Genomic DNA, 18689 nt, shown 5'->3' with positions numbered 1-18689 from the left:
ACCACTTGCTTCATGAATAGCTTAGTTGCTACTGCACTATCCTCTTCTCGAGACGAGATTCACCCAGCCTACATCCAGTATCACATACAGCGCGCCATCACCTCACGTAGTACCCACCTTACTCACCTAGAGATCTTCTCCTACTTCATCTTTTCACCTAGTGCTTCAGCCAGGAAGGAATGAGGCTTTGTCGTAGCAGCACTATCGTGCCTCTTTTCGGGCCGGGATGAACCAACCCCCAGATATGCTTTGAGAAATATGGAGAGAGAAAATATCTAAAAAGAAATAGGGGTATAGTCCCCACTCCCAATGGTTTATTCGAAACGATCGGACCTCGTCCAAATGGCTTTCCCCTGTTACCCCACTCAATTGAAGTTGATCCTCGTCCGTCCGATCAAGCAAGAAGTGCCCTAACCGTCCAGCTTAATGCGATAATCCGAGCTGCCTGCCTGCCTGGCCATATCCCTACCCCAATAACTAACTGTTCCCCATGTGTCCACTAGCTCTAAAGGATGTGCTTCTGTTCATATGGATCTGGCTGGGCTTGCCTGTGGGAGGAGGGCTTCAACTAATATGGGATATAGTGCAAAAACTGGAGAAACTGGTGCTGGTGTCAAGGAAGGTAAGTTAGGCCTTCTGTTGGTAAACTGGTTCTATTTGTTTCCCTAGGGATTCAAAGTGTCGAATGTCCTCCCTTGGATGGCCTATAATCCTTCTGTAGATGGGCTAGCTTGGGAACAATGGAAAGACGGGGGTGTGTGGTAAGTAGAAGGAGCGAGGAACCGTAAATAGTTGTAGTTGTTTGTGGGCAGGAAAGATGGTAGGGGGAAAAGGCTGGACAAGATATCCGAGAGGCCAGTGGCCATATTTATGTTATAATCGGGATGAAAGAGCATATTTATATCCATGTCCTGATCAACGGGGTCTGTAACTCATTGCTCATAATAGTCCTTACAGACCCAAGAAAGAAGGCCATAAACCTCACTTACCGCTACGGAACACACGCTCCTATCTCGAATGTATGGAAGGAATAATGATGAAGCGTTATATACGATGCACCTATTGAGAATCATACACCCATAGCCAACCAACAGTCAGAGCCAGTCATTGCCAGAAGGTGCTCATTGCCAGTAGGCCTTGCCCATAGTCCTTGCCGATCATAGACAGTAGTCAGAGCCAGTCTCATAGCAGCCTTAAGGTCATATAGCCTCTCATAGCTAGAAGTTCAGTGCTACAAGCTCTACTCAGTGACAGTCTTATAGCAGCCTTAAGGTCCATGCAATAAGTACTAGCCTTAGTTCCATAGCCTTAGTACATGTAAGCTCCATACGGCCATAGAGAGAGCTCAAGCCTTAATAAGTAAGTTACATAGTCTTAGTCCCTAGAGTCAGTTTCATGGACACTAGCCTTAAGGTCAGTGCCACTCATAGCCCCTAGTCAGAGCCTGTTTTCATTGCCGATAGCCAGTTTTCATAGCCAGTCTCATTCACAGGAGGTGGTCACGGAACTGAGAACTCGAACCTCTCTATACCTCGAACCTATACAGAGAAGAGAACTCGTCTCTCGAACCTCGAAGCTCCACCTCGAACTATACCCTCGACGGATACATAGCCCTCGACCTCCAACTCACTTAACCCTAAGGAAGAACCTTAGGACCTACCTAAATCAAATTTAGGATTATTATGTGATATGCTTACATACGATGATTCAACAGGATCATACGCCATGGGAAGGAAAGGGAAGGGAAGGGAAGGGAGGGTACTCAGGAAGGGATATTGAAACTCTCAGGTCAGGGAGCTTGGTTGAGCCATTCACAACGCTGGTCAGGTTTTTTCAACAGAGGGTTCTGTACGCAAAGGTGGACCAATAGATAGAAAGATGGAGGTTTTTGATTTGCTGCTGGCCGGGTTACCCTCTCCAATACGCCCCTGAAGTCTCGCATTTACTTCAATCCACATTACCGCTTGCCCCCTTTAGGTTTGTTGGAAGGATCAACACTGCTTGCTTGAGGTTGGAATAATTGCTACTGCCACTTGTCCCCATGAGGTTTTAAGGATAGCTACCCCTGCTGGTGGATCTGGTAATGGACTTGGAGCTGTAGATGAGCAGAGCTGCCGGATCTTTCTAGGTGTTGACCGCTACCCGCCCACTCACATTTACGGCGGACAAGCGACTACGTTGATGGCGTTGGTCGAGAGTTCGCTTGCTCACCCTTGCTCTCCTTTTGTCGAGCAAGCGACTACGTTCCTTACCTTCACTAGAATTGTGTGAAGGCAAGTAATAGGGAGAGCTAGAATGCCTCATCATTCTCATCAGCTTTCAATGCCAAATACCTGCTACTTTTCTTTTCCCCTTTCCCTTTACTTCAAGTACGACCTACTCCTACCAACCCATCTTTCTATTTACCAACCTATCCGGATACTCCCTCACCCTACTACTCCTCGAACCCACACCTCCACCTCCAACCTAGAGCCTCTCACCCTACAAAACATTCTCTTGATTTAAACCACCTACTCCAACCACTAAGATTTCTGTTTTAAGCAAATGGTTTCAAAGCCTGTGCAATGGTCAAAGAAAGGGTAAGTGAGCCATTCATTCTCTAAAGGTTAGTTAGGTAGCGCCTTACGTAGATAGACCTTTCCTTATCTCCACTAGCACCTTACCGACTTGCTCGTTCACCCAATTTGTCTGTTAGATCCTTCAATATAACCTTATATATAGTGCACCACACCACTTTTATGTATTGGCTTCGAGCCGTGTTTGTACTTGGGGAGTGATCATGCAAGATAACATTATATATGTTGCATCACTTTGATGTCTGGTCCATCCTTTCTTATAGGTTGGGCTGGTCGGTTCATCGAGTTGGATGGATCTTTCACACACACGTGACTGAATGGGCTCTGCCTTACTGATCTTCCAAACACAAGTGACTTACAATGCGGTGGTTTAGGGATCAAGGGCTATGGGAGAAGGAGTTTGTTCCATGATGGAGAGTCGTCGTAGCTAGGGCTAAAGCGAAGACGACCAACTCCATCAACCAACCACCACCTCCACCAACCAACCAATAGATCCTTCTTAGAGAGTGAAAATTTCATGTTGAAGAGGGCTGGATACTTGCCCGTTCCACAGAGTGATAGTAGGGGGGGCCAGTGTAGCGTGCCCCACAAATGCGTTTGACGGTGATTGGTCTCGCTCTTTTGCCTAATAGGAGTTCTTCGGGGTAGAGCTAGCACCTCACCTTTATGACGGTGATACCTTACCATTCCATTACTGGGAGAGAAGGATACTTACTCGTCTTATAGCGAGCTCTTTTCAAATCCTTCCTTCCTTGCCGGTGGGGTCGTTCTTTCCGGATGGATGTGCCGTGTCCTCATCCGCTACGTGTCCTCATCATGCAACCCGCGGTAGCGTTCCTCCTTCCTCATAATGGGGGCAAGCGGTAGCGATCATTCCCAATCCAGGCAAGCGGTAGCGATCATCAAAATGGGGGGGCGTATGGAGACGTATCTATAAAGGAGGGGTATCATTCAGTATAAACCTCGCATGCAGGGTATAAACTACTTGGCCTCAAATACTGGCAATGGAGTAGCATCATAATAGAACAACCACCCAAATCTAACATCAAGCAGGGCGAGTGAAAGGGTAGAAGTTGAAAGGGTAAAGGAATGCGGACATAATGCGAACAGAAAGCTAACTGACTGAATGGGTCATGGTCGGGCAAATGCATATCTAGAGAAAGGCGAACTAAATGCGAACATAATGAACAGAAAGGGACAAACAGAAAGCTAAGCTCACAGAATACGGACTGAATGCGGACATAAAGCATACATAAAGCGTACATCATACGGACATCAGAAAGTGAACATCCTCCAATGGTTAACATAAAGCGGCTATCAAGGGGAAGTCAAGGGGACTGGTAGGATTGATAGGATCATTCAAGAGGTTGAAGAAGGGAAGGTTCAATCGGAAGTCAAGGGTAGTTCAAGGGTAGGAAGTCAAGGGTGAGTTCGGAAGTCAAGGGTGGTTCATGGAATCGGTTACCTAACTCAAACGACTTGGCTTATTTGGTCCCAATTTCATTGTCCGCTCCTGTACGGCCAGCTGGCATAAGTGTAATAATCAAATCAGTATGGGTGACTTCACTCAAACGACTGTGTTTCTTCCCCCATCATACTATAAGTACTGTGCTTGTTCCCAAACCATCCTCGAAAGACCGTGCTTCTTTTTTCCTCACCATACTATAGAGACTACTGTGCTTTTTCTTCCCCCCCAACCCGCGCTCTGTTTCGCTCAGCTTCGATCATCTATATTTCATCGTAGGTAAAGGTTCGATCGGAAGATAAGGTGGGTTCGTTTCATCGGTGACCCCTCACCTAATGTGACTTGGCTTCTTCGGTGCTCTCCCATTGGCCTCAACGGCCGGCATAAGTGTAAGAACCAAAATCAGTATCGTTGGTTGATGGACTTGGTGCGGCTACCCACCTAACTCCTCTCAAACGACTTGGGTTCTTCCGGTCTGGTTCGCTAATGGGAAACAAATCATGCCGTTCATTCTAAGTGTTTAGTTTCATTGGTGACAACCTCCCTCACTAACAAACTTGGGATGGTTTCTGGCATAAAGCAACCATCAAATAACAGAAAGCGGGAGTAGTCTTGATAGGATTATTCGAGAGGTTCATTATTGAAGGTTCAATCACGAGGAAGGGGTAAGGGTCCTAAGGCAAGGTAACACGTCATGCGGGTATTGTTGTTTCATCATTTCATTGGTGCACCTCCTAATCACTCACAAAAGTTCCTCTCCTTATCAGTAGAGCCCCCTGTCGGGTCCTGATTACATTATATACGTGAAAACACACAATCACAATAAGCAAAGGTAGCACCCACCGTAACCTATTCCAATCAATCTCATCAATTACTCCTCCTAATCGGTGACCCAGCTCAAACACTCGGGATGGGAGACGTCTATAAAAAGCATAAGTTGAAACTCCTCAATAAATTGCTGGTGGTATGGGTTGGGATGAGTTCCATCATAGATTCTGTCAGTTGATCGATGCCTGTATTTCCCTTCATTTCTGTCTTACGTACGAGAAAGGTAAAAGGAATATTAGGGAAACGAAGGCGAGTGAACCCCCCGGTAGACTAAGAGCCAGGGGTGAGCGTAGACCTGTAGTATTCCCGGCTCGTGGTAATTTCCCATCTTGTTTGTAGTCCGATAGGTGGAGTTATAGATCGAGGTGTAGGTTCTAGGTTTGGCATGCTGCTATCCTGTTTGTCTACCTGGTACTTCTTGTCAATGCGGGATAATTGTTTGGGGGGAATGCGGTAATGGTAGAATGCAGTAATGAGAGAATGCGTACTGGGCCATCCTGGGTTGTACTGGGCGGACTGACTATGGCGAACGGAAAGCGGGAATGGGTGAACAACAAGAACAACAATAAAAGAAAGAAAAGCATGGGTGAATTGAAAGCGGGAAAGCGGATTGAAGTAAAGCGGACTGGATACTGGTTAATACGGATTGAAGAATGCTGATAGTATTGGGCGAGGTAATGCGTTATTGGGTCCTGAAAGCGTCCTGGGCTCCTTGATTGACTGGAAGCGTAATGGGCTGGGTAATGGGACTGAATACGAACTGAATGGCGGGGGGATGCGTGTATGCGTTAATGGTAATGCGTGGGTAGAATGGCAGGATGTGGGAATATGGGATAATGCGGACTTGAGAATGCTGGGTAATCCGGGACTGGGAGAAAACGAGAAGGGCGTATTGGGAATGGCGGGGGGATTTTTGAATGCGGGCCTGGGTAATGTGATAATGGGAGAATGCGGATTTAACATAAAGCAGACGGAAAGCGGACTGTGGATCTGGGGAACGCCTTTCTTGACAGAAGGTTCAGTTTCCCAGGTTGCATTAGATATGTTATTATACACCAGCTTATAAACTTATAAAAAGCAGGTTTTAAGTAAGCATGGTTCATTGGCTCCAAAACCTAAAAAAGGACATCCTCCAAGAATCAATAATCTATCGGTTCCAAAACATCCAATAAGGCATCTCCACCTGGCTTGACTACCGAAGACACATCTCAGGGCCAAGAAGGAGGTGGTCGTTTTTTTTGTAGCCCATTGCCAATATACAAGTATATAGCCTACTCCCATGTTTCTTTTCCAATAGCCCATAGCCCAGTTGTCGTTGCCAAACAGTCATAGCCAGTCTCATTGAAAAGAGGAGGTGGTCACGGAACCATATACCTCTGCCCTCAACCTTGACCCTCAACCTACACCCTCAACCTACACCCTCGACCTACACCTAAAACTCGACGGAGGAAGGAACCCCATAGCCCTAAACTAGAAACCCTCTATATCCTCGAACCCCTCACCCTTGAACTTCTACACCTCACAAAACTAAGAATTTCCGGGAGGTCATTGCTAGCCGATAAGCTGAGAAACAATCATTGTTGATAGCCATTGATAAGGTTTGTGTACAGGTTTGTGTCCATACATTCTTGGTACTCGCTGCTGGCACTTGATTCGGGCCAGTTGTAAATGCTGCTACCCAATGCTGCTAGTTGAGCCACTCGATGTTGGTACTCGTCAATGCCAGGTTTCAATTCATGCTGCTGGTACTCCATGCCGGTACTCCATGTCAGGATTCGATGTATTCTCTTGTAGGTTTTGGAACCAATGGAGGATGCCTTCTTATTGGATGTATTCTTGTCTTTTTTGGGGATGTCTTATCATAGGTTTTGGAACCAATGCACGATGCTTACGATTCACCTGTCGAAGATAGGATCGTGTGACAGACAAAGGAGAGTCTCCCATAGTGTCAGTATGGGAAGCAATGATAGGAGCCCACTGCTAATGATTGAATGAATGATGGTGCAACATCAGAAGTTGCTGAGCCAATTGTGGTATAATAACTTATATAATGCAACCTGAAAAAATGAAACATCTTACGGGAGATTGATTCAATTTGATTCTATCAACTGAGGATTATTCTAAAGAGGCCAATTGATTGATTGATTGGATTCTCTAAACTGATGATTCTTATTATAAAGGCGTTCCCACTGATGAATCTTACAGGAGAGCGAGTTCCAACCCGCCAATAGCTCGTACCCATCCATTCCCAGCTCACGGCCACATCAATACACATATCACGGACCCATCTAGTCGAGCGAGGGCTAAGTTCCCCATCGAGGCTAAATTACATTCCCCATCATTACCACCCATTAAGTCCGCATTCTCCCCTTCTCTCAGTCTCCCATCCACACCCCGCATCCACGCATACACGCTTTCATAGTACGCCTGCCCAGGCCACCTCACCCAAGGCGCAACACGCACGTATTCAGTTCAATCCGCATCCACAACATAGGCTAGCTAACCCTCTCCTCTCCTCTCCCTAATGGTCGAGCACCTCTCCTTATTAGTCGAGCGTGCTTACGCACCCTAAAGGTCCTCTCCTCTCCTCTCCCTCTCCTCTCCTTATTAGTCGAGCCCCCTAAAGGGTCCTTAACAGTCGAGCCTGCTTACGCATCCTCTCCCTCTCCCTTATGGTCGAGTACCTAAAGGTCCTATGGTCGAGCACCTAAAGGTCCTTATGGCCGAGCACCTAAAGGTCCTCTCCTCTCCCTTATGGTCGAGTACCTAAAGGTCCTTAACAGTCGAGCCTGCTTACGCATCCTCTCCCTTGGGGTCGAGTACCTAAAGGTCCTTATCAGTCGAGCCCCCTAAAGGGTCCTTAACAGTCGAGCTTGCTTACGCATCCTTATCAGTCGAGCGATGGCGGCCTTTTAGTCGAGCGCCTCCGGACCTTATGGTCGAGCGATAAATCCCTCACCATTAGATTGTCTTAGTATAGATAGATGAACTACTCGCACTCTGTAGGATTTTAACCCACGACATCAGGTTTTGGAGACCTACGTTCTACCGAACTGAACTAAAAGCGCGACGCTTCCTCTCCTTATCAATCGAGCCCCCTAAAGGGTCCTCTCCCGGTGGTCGAGCAACTAAAGTTCCTTGCTTTCCTAACGTCAAGCAAGCAAGAAATTCCTCTCCTCTCCCTCTCCCTCTCCTCTCCTTATCAGTCGAGCCCCCTAAAGGGTCCTTAACAGTCGAGCACCTAAAGGTCCTCTCCTCTCCCTATGGTCGAGCCCCCTAAAGGGTCCTTAACAGTCGAGCCTGCTTATGCATCCTTATGGTCGAGTACCTAAAGGTCCTATGGTCGAGCCCCCTAAAGGGTCCTTATCAGTCGAGCCCCCTCTGGGTCCTTGCTCTCCTAACGTCAAGCAAGCCCCTACTGGTCCTTGTCCGGTGCGGGACAAGTAATAAATTCCTCTCCTTATCAGTCGAGCCCCCTGTCGGGTCCTTGCACTAGGAAGCGCAAGCCCCTCCGGGTCCTTGCTTTCCTAACGTCAAGCAAGCAAGAAATTCCTCTCCTCTCCCTCTCCCTCTCCTCTCCTTATCAGTCGAGCCCCCTAAATGGGGCTCTATAGGCCCCATTGCCTTGTTGTTGTGTAGTTTTTCTTTTCGAGTCTTGGAGCTGAGCTTGGGATTTCCTTAAGCGAGTTCAAGGAAGTGACGTGAAGGTAGCCTTAGGTAAGGAGCTGACGAGAGAAACGGGTCTCCACGTCTTTTGGTAGTGGGAGACAGAAGGCGGATTGACGCATCTGAGCAGGCAGGTAATAATTAGTGCTTGGAATATGAATGCTATGAGGCTTGGGCGAGAGAGCAGGTCTAGGAGGCCTAGATATTGCATAATGTGAAAGCAGCGCTAAAAATAAGAGTTGTAAACAAGTGAGATAGGAACGAAAGGGGGGCATTTTGGGGATGTCTTTCATCAGCCAGCACCTTCAACAGCCAGTGGGACAGATGCCGACACAAATTCGATTCCAGATTCAAGATAGGGTACGACCGATGATCAGGCAGGGCGGGATGAAGCAAGCAGCAAGGGATTGGCTGAATAGAACAGATGCGACGGGAATGGGATATTGAATGGAAAGAACGAAAGCGGACCAAGGTTTTTATTCGTTAACCAAGCGCGCCCATTACAGCGCCTCTATTATAGAAGCGAAAGCGATACGCCTTAAGCCGAAGAGCATCCTTATAAAAGAATGAATGGGAAGCAGGCCCGGTCTATATTGCGTCAGTTATATTTACTTCACTCCCCACGTACTCCTCTATTCTTATATTTGAATTCCGTCTCTAAGCTTCCCCTTTAGTGCCTGCTGACACTTATTTCCTCTCGACTATAGTTGAATGGAAGTTTCATTTCCTAAGTCTCAAATAATGTCTTTTATTGAGTCCCCATAGCCCTACATAGTCTGTAGAGTCATTTTTCACTAAGAAGGATTGCAAAAAGAGAATTCCAGATTGAAGATCTCTTGACCCATATACGATCCAGTTCTACATCTTAGCGCTGAACTAATGAATAGAGATTGAGCTTCACTTCGCGAGTCGGGAATGGATGGACTGTTATGGAAAATTGGAAATGGAGTCTCAGTTTGAAATGGAATTGATCCATGGACTGGTAGTGGAAACTCCCATCAGCTACCAATTGGACTGATAACTCACTTAAACAATAGATGCATTAAGTATATTGGGCAGATAGGTGATCAACAGAATACTACTTTTCATACACAAGCATGGCTGACTGAGCAGAACTGGAACATACCATATGAATGGAGCAGAACATGGCAAAACTATATCTAGGCACTCACTGAAACACATGTTAGATTAAAGAATGAAGAGGATGAACTCATATGGGCACACTCAAAATCTGGACAATACTCCTCAAAGCAGGGCTATGATACCATCATTGCAGATAAAAAATCGGAGGCCTTAAGGAGCTGGTGGGTATCAATATGGAAATTAAAAGCTCCATTACGCACCAGACTGTTGATGTGGAATATTTTAGAGAATAAGATCCCCACTGGTACCTATTTAAAAAAGAGGGCATTTTTGGGACCTACCTGGTGTGTTCTATGCCTACAAGAGGAGGAAACGACCCAACATTTTTTTCTCTCATGTCCGACCACCAGGAACATTTGGACTCAAGTCCTACAAACTCTAAATCTGAATATGAGTTGGCAGGGCATAGATATTATAACAGCTTGGGACAGCTGGTGGGGTACTACTACTATGAAAAATACAAGAAACCTTCCCCTCTTGGTCTCATGGCACATATGGCTCAACCGAAACATCAAAATATTTGAAGACAAGCCAGTGAACTGGAACCTGCTCCCTTCGAAAATCTGCGCTGCTTTTGAAGAGCTACCAAATGATGAGTGCCAAAAGAGACCTAGACATATTCGACAGGAACATATAAACACAACAATTCCTTGGGCCTATTTTGATGGTGCTGCCCAGTAGCATGGATGTGGGGGAGGCATATGTTTTTACCTATCAGATTCACACTTTTACCAGATTAGTATGGGATTGGGACCGGGCACAAATAATCATGCTGAACTGATATCTCTTCGCCACCTGATATACTTTGCCATTTTGAAACAATGATGAAACATACAAATATTTGGGGACTCAAAGAATGTGACTGATTGGTTTAACAAAACAGCTGTTTGTAATGCTTACACTTTGAGATCTATTTTGGAAGAAATTGTTTTTTCAAAACATTCTTTGATCAGATTTCTATTTCTCATATCTACAGGGAAAGAAACGAAACTGCAGACAGGCTATCGAAAGAAGCGATGCATCATCCACTAGGAGAGTGGATGATCGTTGAGCATACACCTGCAGGAATCTATCAATTCTTCCACAGGCCATACATCAATGGGAGACTACAGAGGGGCAACAGTCCCTAATTATCAGCATCTTGATATTGAAATTTTTGATACAGTTTTTAAATAGTATTTATGAGTAAATAATTGTAAATATGGTCAGCATAATACACACCCGCGTGGGTGAATATTTTTGAACTTTTTATTGAGGTCTTGAACCAACACATTACACCCATTGGGTTTCATTGTAAATATTAGTTTATAACAGTGGATAGACAACCACGTTACAGTATATGCCTTCAGGCATCTACAACATGTAATTTCATCAATGAAATTATGAATTTTCTTTATCGGAAAAAGAATTGAATTTAAAATCACATAATCTATGTTGTGACAATATAAAAGGACAATGTATTTCAAAATTAATTAATATCGTTAATGGTTAAATAAAATAATATTGGCACTTGTATCTATATATATCTATATATATATATATATATATATATATATATATATACATATATAAAGTGCCTCAAGGGTCAGATGTGAAGTTCTTTAATATTGTTGCTAGTTATTATTGATCATAGGTTTGACGCTCTTCCATTCCCTTGGGGTAAGGCCCCGTAACTAGGGCTGAGGGTTTACCTAATTTACCATCTACAAAATGTGGAAAAGTACTCTGGGTTTCCGTTCTTTCATTCTATATATATATATATATATATATATATATTATATATATATATATATATATATATATATATATATATATATATATATATATATATATATATATATATATATATATATATATATATATATATATATATATATATTATATATATATATATATATATATAATATATGCTAAATTTGTAGATGAATATATAGTTGTATAGGTTGTGTTAATTAATTTAAATTTCAATTTAGAATTATATAATCAATTTTGTGGAAATGTTAAAATAAATTGTATTTAAAGATTAATTAATACTATTGAAAGATCAATGAAACTAATAGTAATAGATGCATATTTGTGTGCATGTAAATAAATCATGAATTATGAGACACAAAGGCATGCTATTAGGATTTATCACCATGTGTTATTTATGTAGTAGCCCTTCTCATTTATATCATCATTTCAACACTAAAGAGTTTACATATAATAATGAACTTGGATGGTTTGTGACAGGGTTTCTAAGCATAAATATAATCCATTTTTATATACTTCATATTGAAATGGTTCTTTTTTTGCATTGCATTTGGCTTGGGACATGGCTTCTAATGTCTTTTAAGCATAACTACAATCCATTTCATATACTTCATATTGAATGGTTATTTTTTTGTTGTATTATATTCATGTGGTTATAGTTGGATGATTAGCAATGACATATTCAAAAGTTTCTTTTCCCAGCATGTTTGGATTACCGGAAGGTCTAGAAGTGATCAAGGTTTGTCAGGTGTTTAGTTGTGTTCTTATTTGATTATTAGGCTTGTATTTTTCTGTCCATGTGTCAACATCTATAAGGCCCACTGGGACTTGATTATCTTTCATTTTTCTTCTAGGTTTGTAGGTGTTTAGTTGTGTTCTTATTTGATTATTAGGCTTGTATTTTTCCGTCCATGTGTCAACATCTATAAGGCCCACTAGTACTTGATTATCTTTCATTTTTCCAGATAGAGTAACTAACGGAATTAGGGTCTATGGTTCACCTGCACATTTCTTACATGTTCACCCCAAGTCTTTAAAAGAGTTGGTTGATTGGTTTCACTAGGTTTCAAAGTGCTAAAATCTCATGCTAAACATGTTCAACAAAATTATGCTATATAATTTTGGCTGTCACCCAATTCGTAACAATATGATGAGCATTACACAATTGAAGGGAAGTGCTGTCACAATTACCTCTTATGATGTCCATCTATTACACAATTGAAGGGAAGTGCTGTCACCTTCTACAGGAACTTGAGAATCTTCCTCACTTCTTTTTTCCCATAACCAGACCAGAGATGCCTATCATTTTTTATGAGGAAAGCGTTAGGGCACAAATCTCAGCCCTTTTAGGGATGTACTCAGACATACCAATCAGGTGCAGCAATTTTCTGGTGGTGCAAGCAATAGGTCCTATGTTGTCCATCGCTTCTAGACTCTTCCAGGTGGATCATTTCAATCTTGTTTTGTAGCCTACTGAGGGCTGGAAATGACAATGAGAGATTCATACTTCTTTAGCTATCAGATTGGTAAGGTCTTGAACTTCTTCTCGACATCCTTCGACATCGTCCTGACAGGTTGTCATTCTTCTGAGAGACTCTTGAAGAGCTCTTGTCCCAGAGCTTAGATTGGACGTCATAGAACTAATAGATAGTGTAGCTCTAGACACAGATAGGTTTCCTCTGTTCTAAGTTCCAGTGTCCATGCATCTTTCGAGTAGCAGGTCATCAATTCAGAGTTTCTTTTCCTTGACCTTGAGTGGTAGGACTCATGAATGGTGGACCCCTTGCATTGGAGCGTGCCATATGATCTTGCCTAGGATTACGTGGAAGGGGCACTACTCCATTGCCTTTGTTGAGATGCATGCTAACCTAACTCTGTTCTTATAGATTTCATTTGAGCCTGCCATCTTTGTGATACCTTAGATTTCAATCTTTCATATTTCATGTTTCGTTTTCTTATCCGTTAATGTGAAGTGAGAAACATTATGGATTCTCATTTTTCTTTCGTCCTGTTGCATCATTTTCCAGTGAACCTTAATATTCTTCTTGCTTTGTTTATGAGTAACCTAGCTGGAAACCAACGAAGGAACCAAAATTGATCCCTCCTTGGTAGTTTTGGACCTTGGTTTTGATATGGCTTGGAATCTGGTAGTCACCAAATGTCTCCAAAATAATCATCTGAGTTGCTCATTCATAATTAATGGCAATTTTGATCTAACTGGCACTGGATCTGGTCACTAGAAATGATTCTGACAGGTTAGATTGGTCTGGAAATGATTCCAATATGACTATCAAACAGGAAGCACTTCCAGCACCTGGAAATTCTGCTATAGAAAATAGAGAAACTTGCTCTAATAAAAATGTTATAACTTATCTGAAGTTTGAACACAGAGGCATCTGCTTTAAATCACCTAAGCTTTTTTATATTGAAACATTTTCAGGGTATTGTTCATCTTTTTCGGGCTGTAATTTTCTTTCTTCTAGAAAATTCTTTGGCTGGTAGCTAACCATCTGCTGGAGTTATTTATTTAGTATTAGTTTAAAAATTTATCATAGAGTGAAGCATTTACTCTTAATAAGAATATGCAGCATCTTGTTCCTGGGGTGTTTTGGCGGGGGCGGTAGTTTTTAGAAACTAGAGCCTAGAAGAATTATTATTATTAAAAAATAAAATATTTTCTTAACAGCAACAAGAAAATAAGCTACATTGAAGTACACAGAAATATAGATAGTCACACCAGCTATACCTGTAAGTAATATGAATTAATGGGTAGCTGGTTGAACCACCTAGAGGATGTAAATTTAGGTGATGTAGGGGGTAGATGATATGATGAAGATGATGATCAGTGATTTAGTGGTATTTCATATTTGAACTATCCAACCATGAATAAGCCAAAGTCTCCATAGCTCCCATGGTGTGGGGTAGCCATGAATAAGCCAAAATCTCCGGCCGGGTGGAAGGCAGCTACGTAATGACATTTGGTAAAAGGAAAAGTTGAAGACCTTTTAAAATAATGTGCGAGCGGATTTTCGAGCTCTCAAAAGAGAAGCGCCGCTGGTATCTTTCAAATGCTGAAGTGCAGATGTATCGTGCAAGGACCCCAATATGGGCAAAATCCGAGATGTATTTCCAAGTTATGATGCCTGATGTTATGAACACGGAACATTCAAATAAAGATACATCATCTGGAGAAATTGATACATCATTTGGGGAAATTGAAATTGAAAGAATTCCTGTGCCTGTATTTGATCATCTTCAGGATTTTAAAGAAGTCCAAGAGGTAGGATGAATACGCACAAGATGGAGTTATTGGTATGAATCTGAATTGCGTACAAATACAACGTTCAAGCAGCAGTAGTAGCTGCAGTTCTCTTGGTCATTTTTCTGGGACACCATCAATGGTTGCAAATGGCTGTCATCAGGGTTTTATTTTGATTCTTCAGCCACCTATGGTAACTCTACCCTGAAGCCAACATTATCTCAGAATGCAGCAGTAGCACCACTAGAGTCATCCTTAAAGAAATTAAAGGTAAATAATCAGGATTTCAATGGGAAGTCTACTTGTCAAGCAGAAAAGCATTTAAGCACAGGACCATCGCCATTGGATATTCCTGGATGGAGCAGAGTTGGTACTGGCAATATCCAGCACTTGGTTGAAGACCATACACGCTGTGCGGATCTTGCAGTGGGTGGCCATCTTGAAGGAATTCTGCCGCAAGATGGGATTGAGGCTGTTGGAGATGCTTGTAGCATTAAACGTCAGAGCAAGGAGGGGGCTCTGGAGAAAGTGGACCATGATGAGAATGCATGGGAAGGAGGCATGTTCCCTTTTTGTGATGAAGGTATGCCACTTTTATTTTGAAATTTAAGGTATGCTTTTATTAAAAAATGTTTTTCGATGTCAGTGTCGTTAAGAAGATTTCAGTAGAACTAATTGTATATCCTGATTTAACAGAGTGAGCACTGGCTCATCCCAATTGTTCTTCTGGTTTGTGTTGGTGTCACCTTGCACTTGACCTACTAAAGTGATCGATGCTTGATGGTTGTTTAAAACTGCAGTGTATTATTTGTTTCCAGGTGGCTCTATTCATTTCCTAATGAAGATTTTATTGATGGCAAAACTGCATTTGAAGCTATTGCTTCGGCAATTGAAGAAGCTAAATCTGAGATATTCATAGCAAGTTGGTGGATATGTCCAGAGGTATATCTGCATCGCCCATATGATGTTAATGATGTTCAGCCAAGCCAACTCACAGCTCGGTTGATTTAAAATTCTTTAAAAAAATACCTATTCTAGAAGGCTGTGGCTACATTTCATTTAAATTTCTCTAGAAAAACACCCAGCTCCGCTTCCTCCAACTGTCCTTCATTCAGCCAGGCCAACTCATAGCTCTGTTGATTTAAAATCTGTATGTTCCTCTTCTCATAATATTCATACCGCTATTGGATTGATCGTTCTACTGTCATTGGAATTTCTTTATATTTCAATTGTCGGTATTGGATTGATCTTTCTCTTCTACTTGGAATTTCTTTATATTTCAAATACGTGCCTGTATGAGATGTTTCTGTTTCACGCGCCTGCATGTATGCCATGTATTTTTTTTTCTGGAATTGATTTGTAACGTCTGGCTCTTAGTTTTGCTTGTTGAACTATAGGTTTTGTGTTTTGGCAGTGTACTGTATTTTTTCCATGATGATCATTACGGCTGGAAATGCGCACTAGATCGATGTAGTGTCAAGGTAATAGAAATCATGCCGCGCTTATTGATAGTATCTCAAAGAAATTTTTACTTAATTCTAAATGTTAAGGGTTCATGATTTTCAGGTCATGAAAATCTGGATCGAAATAGGACAGAGATAAGAGGAATTCCAAAATCTTTCTCACCTCAAGGTATCACAGGTACGAAATTCTCATTTCTATTTTAACAAAAAGAACCACAAAATTTTCAAGAAAGAAATTGAAATTTATTCTTCATGAAATTGATTGAAATTTGTTCTTCATGCAACTGATTTTATGAATAGACAAATCATAGTTATTTATGGAAATTTACATTTCTTCCTCTTCATCTGAAAAGTTTAAAGAAAAAAATTGTTACAATTTAACTTCTGTATTTAAAATTAGAAGTCTATTTACAAAATTCGCTATAATTACAATTGGATTACTAAGTTGATGAATCAGTTTTATTATATATGTTAAATTGAAACATAATATATGCTCAGAAGCATTAAATGATGGTTGCTGTTCGAGAAATATTTGACGGGCCGAGGCATTCGAGAGAACGAGGCACGGGACGTCAAAGAAAAAGGGTTACCCAAAAGGTCGTGTTCGTCCTTACTGGTCTTGGCCTTAGAAGGGGTGGGCGGTTAAGATCCTATCGAGGAGATTCTTAATCCCAATAGAAAATCTCCTTCACTCTGCCTAGGTACTAGGAGTAGGAGGTCAGTGGGTGCTTTATCATATGTCTACGAGCCTCAAAATCTATAGTCTATCATTAAGGAAAATGGTCCTCGGGAAAACTCTGAGGCCAACTTTTTCCCTGCTATAATGAGGCAATATCTATGCTGTTTTAGTCGAGTTTGTTGATTACGATAGCCTTATCCTAGTGTCTTTTTCGGTCTCCTGTTCCCAAACTTTGCTCCTGGTTTAGATATCCTAGTATAGTTGGTTCTAAAAGTGGGACTATCAGTGGCAGGCCAAGTGAGCCTAGCTTGGCTTGGTTCTAAAGGAAAGAAGGCAGAACCAAGGAAAACGTGAAACTATCCGTGATAGGCTAGCAATCTGCCATGCCTGGTTCTAAACAAAAGAAGGCTCAAGCAGAGCCAAGGAAAAAAGTGGGGCTATAAGTGGCACGCTAGGAATCTGCCTTGCATGGTTCTAAAACAAAGAAGGCCCAAGCAGAACCTAAGAAAGAAGTGGGGCTATCAGTGCCATGCTAGCAATTTTCCCTGCCTATTTCATGGTAGTTCTCCTATGTGCATGAGACTTGGTGGGCAATATCTGCCTGCCTTCGTGACATAGGGGCGGGATGCATAGAGAGGGATGAAGCACTGAGCGAGCTAGTCATAGCGAAGGGGTGGCCAGAGTGATGGGTTTTATTTTTTGGGTAGCCTCGGCTACCTACGCTCACATGGGGAACCACCAATAGGAAGCATGTGGAGATTCAAGTACCTAATTGATAGCCTCAATGAATTTGTATGTGCGTTGCAGAGGTCGGCTCCGACAGCGTGGCTGGAATCATGGAGAGGCTCCTCCCATAAAGAACTAAGCTTACTCATATGACTGGCTGGAGGCATTTGGTGAAATGGCTACTGAATGATATGCATTACAGGGCTGCCCGCAGAAGGTCAAAATGTGAGGCGGAAAGGTCAGATGATGAATGGGGCAGATACAAATGAAGGAGTGTGCGGTAAGTGACAACAGAAATAAGTAAATGTATTGTTCTCACCATCGCTATAAGGAAGGCCAGCTCCTTTCCTCATCGATTTCTCGCTCTATTTTCACAAAAGAGATGTGAGTGAGGGAGATGAAAAGCATATATTATATATGTCATTACGCTTTAAGGCTCAACCATCCGTACGGGGAGAAGAAAGACTAGTTCGTGTCTCCTTGCACTAGGAAGCGCAAGCCCCTCCGGGACCTCTCCCGGTGGTCGAGCAACTAAAGTTCCTCTCCTCTCCCTCTCCCTTATGGTCGAGTACCTAAAGGTCCTATGGTCGAGCCCCCTAAAGGGTCCTTATCAGTCGAGCCCCTTGTCGGGTCCTTGGTTCATTTCGACCAGTGATTCCAGTCATTCATTATATACGTAATTACGTCATTCGAGATATGTCATTATGCATTCATTCATTATATATGTCATTACGCTTCAAAACCTCCACCTCCGGGGATTGGGGTGGGTGGGTAAATAGTGGTCGAGCCTGCTTGCGCATCCTCTCCCTCTCCTCTCCCTATGGTCGAGTACCTAAAGGTCCTCTCCTCTCCTCTCCCTTATGGTCGAGCACCCTAAAGGGTCCTCTCCTTAACAGTCGAGCCTGCTTACACATCCTCTCCCTTGGGGTCGAGTACCTAAAGGTCCTTATCAGTCGAGCCCCCTAAAGGGTCCTTAACAGTCGAGCCTACTTACGCATCCTTAACAGTCGAGTACCTAAAGGTCCTATGGTCAAGCACCTAAAGGTCCTCTCCTTAACAGTCGAGCCTGCTTACGCATCCTGAAAATGCTATAATAGTAGGGGAATCTTGAAAAACCTCTGCCATACCCCTA

General features: G+C 42.6%; 1 long non-coding RNA gene across 1 annotated transcript; it reads left to right on the top strand.

The window, feature by feature from the left end:
- Positions 1–14184: 14184 nt before the first annotated feature.
- On the top strand, positions 14185–16331 carry LOC149142154 (uncharacterized). The gene is made up of 4 exons (XR_016264292.1): positions 14185–15272; positions 15508–15631; positions 16104–16170; positions 16256–16331. It is a non-coding gene; the product is annotated as an uncharacterized LOC149142154 (long non-coding RNA).
- Positions 16332–18689: the final 2358 nt, after the last annotated feature.

The sequence above is a fragment of the Pinus tabuliformis genome, chromosome X (genome assembly GCF_031772625.1).
Source record: "Pinus tabuliformis cultivar Carrire ecotype Pingquan chromosome X, CPIR1, whole genome shotgun sequence".
Lineage (NCBI taxonomy): Eukaryota > Viridiplantae > Streptophyta > Pinopsida > Pinales > Pinaceae > Pinus > Pinus tabuliformis.
The sequence above is the reverse complement of the archived record's forward strand: the minus strand, read 5'-3'. Positions and strand labels throughout refer to the sequence as shown.